Source organism: Orycteropus afer, unplaced genomic scaffold (genome assembly GCF_000298275.1).
Source record: "Orycteropus afer afer isolate SDZICR_OR568_19922 unplaced genomic scaffold, OryAfe1.0 scaffold00538, whole genome shotgun sequence".
In the NCBI taxonomy this organism is placed as follows: domain Eukaryota; kingdom Metazoa; phylum Chordata; class Mammalia; order Tubulidentata; family Orycteropodidae; genus Orycteropus; species Orycteropus afer.
In genome coordinates this window covers 1,517,607-1,522,850 of record NW_006922125.1, presented here as the reverse complement: position 1 = coordinate 1,522,850, position 5,244 = coordinate 1,517,607, and positions in this window count along the sequence as shown.

The following is a 5,244-nucleotide window of genomic DNA, read 5'->3' as shown; positions in this document are numbered from 1 at the left end:
AGGTCCATCTTTAGGGGGGAGGATGCTATCAGACGTAGTCTAGTTTTTGGACTATATACCTACAACTGAACTAAGAGTTATTAATGGCAGCTAACCTCTGTTGAGAGTTTACAAGGTACTATTAAGTACTATGTTAGATGCTTAACATGAACTGTCTTGCTTAATCTTGACAATAACCTCTGAGGTGCAGGACGAGCAGTGCGTCTTGCCCAGGGTCCCACAGCTGCTGAGTGTGAGAGCTGGGTTTAAACCCAAGAATTTCTAACTGCAGATCCTGATCTACAATGCGAACTTCTCTTAATCTTCTCTATTTCTCTCAAGCCCAACAGGAGTAAGTGCTCCTGGGCTTGAAGCTCATGCCACCATCTCGGTTTAGTTCAGGACTAAGTAGCCAATGGGAGTTGGTGGTGGATGCCAGAGCTTAAGCTGGTGAAATGTTACCTGGTTGTAGGAGTTGAGCTGGCATCTGAGGATCAAATGATCCTCCCATGAGGGGAGGACAGGGCGGGGGACAGAGAGTCCAGGAGCAAGTGGACTCCAAGGGGAACTTGAAAAAACAGAAGATATCTAGGAAAGTTTCTCGCACCAATTGAGAAGTGGGAAGAAATGACCGTCAAGATCCTCTCAAGTTGTCCACGACTATGAACAACAACAAAAATAGTCTGACTGTGCACTAGCTTTCTCCTCTGGCCACGTGCATTTTAACATAGCTAGGAAGGCAGTCGTGGCGACTCGAAGGCACATGACAACAACAACAACAACAACAACAACAGGAAGGCAACGAAGCTTTAGGCCTCTGGCTGTGAGAGGTGCTGCCCATGGATCAGAATTTGAATAATGCAGACCTTCCATTAAAGACTGATTCTGGGGGCAAGGAAGATGGTGCTTCTGTAATGTAATCAAGTCAGTACTTCCTGATACCATTTAATTTTCAGAATGACTCCTCATCTGTAAAATAGAATTGAAAATCTTCATAGGATTTTGCTTGAAAATTTAAATAACGCATGTGAAATGTAGCTTATGGATAAACTTTTGGATGCTATCCCTTATTAAATTCCCGATTTAGAGAGCACTAGGAAGAAATGTAAGGAGATCTGGTGGCACAGTGGTGAAGCGCTCCACTGCTAACCAAAAAGCTGGAGGTTTGAACTTGCCAGTCGCTCCACAGGAGAAAGATGTGGCAGTCTGGTTCCATGGAGGTTACACCCTGGGGAACCCTATGGGACAGTTCTACTCTGTTCTGTAAGGGTTGCTATGAGTCGGAATTGACTTGAAGGCAGTGGGTTTTTGGTTTTAGGAAGACATTAAAATAAAGACCATTTAGGTTTTCCAATCATTGTTTAAACAATGAAGCTAAGTTGACTGTAGTCGTGTTTTAAATTATTCAGAACTGAAATAACTTGAGCACAAAGCTAGAAAGTGAGAGAGCTGGGTTCTCAACTCTGGTATTTTGACTCCAGAGTATGCTCTTTCCATTGTACCTCATTTAGGACAAACTTGGAAGTCACCAAGAGAACTAAAACAACTTTTGGAATCACTTCACAATGTGGCCTTTAGGACATTTGATTCAATCAATAAAATAGACAACTGGTTAAGTAGCCTAGTTTGCCGTGTTGGAGGGATCTACTGATCTACCAAGGATTCTTATGCTCCGAAGCTCTGAAGATTCTATCCCACTCTGTCTACAGCCCAAGAAAAAGAAAATGGTACAACTTCAGAGTTTACTCTTACGTTACAATGAGTTTTTTCAGATTCATGACTGGAGAAGATGGAGACAGGGAAAATGGCAATAAAGGGGCAAAAAGACAGAAAAGAACAGTTCCAGGATTGAGTGACTATATCCCAAACCTCAGAGAAAAGCAGGTACTTTAATAACCATTTCTAAGTCCTACCATGGACACTTTACTGCTGTTAATTTCAATTACACTTTTTCATACAATTCATAGTATTGGATAAGTAGCCAAGATTTCTGGAAGATGAATCCTTGATAATAATAATTAATAAAAACTTTCCTTTAAAGAAGGATTTTGTAAGCTCAAAAGGAATGTTTTGCTGTGAACCAGGTAGGATTCTGTACTAGTTTTCAACAAGGCAGTGTCATTTCATAGTCTTCAGACAGGAAAAGCCAGAGCTACACTCATTTCCAACATTAGGGAATTATACTGCATGTAATTAAAGTACTGCAATAAGATGTCATCCACCCAGTAGTTTGGAGGAATGTAATGCAAGACCTGGGCACTGGAGGCCAAAGCTATGAAAAAGCACAGTGCTGATGGATTGCCATCACAACTCTCGAGGATGAGATGATACAACTGAGGGGTCGTTTCCAGGGGGTCCGCTCAGCAGAGCGTCAGTGGTAACAGCACTGACAGTGGTAGTAGTATTTGCAGCAGTAGCAATTATCCAGTGCCTACTTTGTGCCTGGTTGGTGCTAAGCACAATGAGTTACAGGGAGATGGTAGAAATAACTAAGATAGTCTTAAGCTTCTTGAGCTGGTGCATGTATCTATCGTCTCTAATCCTTAAAGCAACCTTGCAAGGAAATGAGCATTGCATATGTTTCACTGACAACGAAAGTGAGGCTCAGCAAGGTTAAAAGTACTTTACTCAAGGCTACACAGCTGATTAGATACAGAAGCCGGACTTCAACTCAGGCAAGTCTTAGTGCAGGGCTCCACTCCTTCTACGCACCATACTTCACAGTGGCATGGAGAAACCACTGTTTCCAGTGTGAAGATGCACAGTGGCCTCTCTGGGTTTGCTGATGACAGTAAGCTTCTCCAGCTGGTCAAATACCAAAGTGATAGGTGTGAGGCTGCAGAAGGATGTCAAAATCAGAGGAGTGAAGGAGTCTTAGTATCAGGTGCAGTCAAATATTAAAAAAACCAAACCGAACTCACTGCCGTCAAGTTAATTCGACTCATAGCGACCCCTCCTTGGGTTTCTGAGGTGGTATCACTACGGAAGTAGATTGCCCAACCTTCCTTCTGAGGAGTGACTGGTGGGTTTGAACTGTTAGCCTCTGGTTAGCAGTCAAATGCCTTAGGCACTACACCACCAGAGCTCCCGTGGTCAAGTATAAGGCTGTATAATTTAGGGAAAATACTCCAACACTATTTGTAAAAGACAGTTAATGAGTAAGATACACCTAGAAGCTTCATAAATATTCCCTAAACGTAAGTCTACTGAGCCTGACACACCAAAATCCAATGGCATGGATATCTTTAGTACTGTGTGCTTCAATAGGCACAGACAGACATACTAGGTTAGGAAAAGAAAGTTAACAGAAATGACAGCGAAAGCAACAGTAGTTACTGGGAAAAGGGATAGTTGGAAAGAAAAATAGGTTGAAGATTAGCGCCATTAACTGAAAGGTTGGAGGTTCGAGTCCACAAAGAGGTACCACGGAAGAAAGGACTGGTGATCACCTTCTGAAAAATCAGCCGTTGAAGACACTAGAGTGCAGGTCTCCTCTGACACTCATGGGGCTGCTATGAGTCAGAGTCGACTTAATGGCAACTGTTTCATTCTGTTCATCTGAAGAAAACAAACGAGTCTTTCTTGTTGGAACCCCTCGATGAGACAGTCCAGGCAGAAAGTTCCAGAGCACTTCTCCCTGTAGGGGTATGCAGGTCTGACCCTACACAGCAGAGGCCCAATGAGTAGCAGCCTGTCAGGTCCTGACTGTCTCCTCTGGGCAGCGCTCTTCCTCCCGCACTGGCCAATACCCTCTTTTCCCACCCTACTCCCACTTGACCTGCAGGCTCAGCCCAGTCTTTGGAGCTTGCCTAGTACCTCAGTCAACCAATAACTAGTCCCTGTGAAGTCGATTCCAACTCCTGGCGACCCCACGTGTCAGAGTAGACCTGAGATCCACAGGGTTTGCAACGGTTGGTTTTTCAGAGGTACATTGTCAGGCCTTTCCTCCAAAGTGCTGCTGTGTGGACCTGAACTTCCAACCTCCAGCCTTTCAGTCAGCAGCTGAGCACGTTAACTCTTCGCACCACCCAGTGCCGCCCGTACCAGTCAGGACTCCATTTTCTTACCAGTTGTCCTCACTCAACACCTTGCCCCTGAATCTCACCCAGGGGCTGGGGTCCTGTGCCTGCTGTTTAAATCCCAGTTGCTATGCATCTCCCTGATGGAACACCCCATTGCCGTGTGGCAGACTGCGGCTGCAGACTCCTTGCCCAGGAGTCAACCTGCTGTTGTGGCATCTTTTGGCCTCTGTAGCCTGGCTGCAGGTTTGCTTATCTGTCCTACTGGCTGCATTTAAGTCTAGGGCCCAGTCCTTCTTCGTCTACCTCTTTCTGCTGTAACAGGACCAAGCTATGACAACACGTGGAGTCCTCCAGCCAAGACTGTTTCTTCTAACACCTGGCTTGCCTCTGACACCTTGCAGACATTCCATAAACATTTCCTGAGCACCTACTATGTGCACTGTTTTAAACCCTGGGGATACATACTTGTTACCATAGACTCGATTCTGACTCACAGTGACCCTATAGGACTGAGTAGAATTGCCCCATAGGATTTCCAAGGCTGTAATCTGCATGGAAGCGGACTACCACATCTTTGTCCCATGGAGTGAATGGTGGGTTTAAACTGCCACCCATTTGGTTAGCAGCCTAGTGCTTTCACTACTGTGCCACCAGGGCTCTTTGAGGGTGGATACATTGGTGAATGAAAAAAAAATCCTGTCCTCCCAAGGGGGACAGAGACTGAACAAGTAAAGAAACAAATGAAATAATCTGAGGTAGTGATGAGGGCTCGAAGGCAATGAAGCAGTAAAAGGAGAGAAAGTGAGGGAGGCAGGGGAGAGCAAGAGATTTCAGGGGTCAGAAAAGGCATCTTTGAAGAGACAGCATTTGGGCTGAGACCTAAGTGAAGAAACTCAACCGGCCTTGAGCTCAGGGGGAAGAGAATCCCAAGCAGAGGAGAGCAAACGCAAGGCCCTGAGGCAGGAGTCTGGTGTGACTGGAATGAGGGATGGCACGAGTGAGTGGTAGGAGATGAGCCAGAGAAGGAGAGGTGCCAGGCAAGGCCTGAGGGTTTTACTGAATGTAGTGGGAAGCCAGCGGAAGGTGTGAGCACCACCGAGACTCAGTTCCTTTGGAAACATTTTGCAGGCTTGCTAAACTGCAAGAGGGAAAAGCCTCCGTTTTTTTTTTTTTTTTTTTTTTTTTTATATAGATGAGAGAAATAATGTTTTTTTTTTTTTTTTTTTTTTTTTAAACTTCTTCA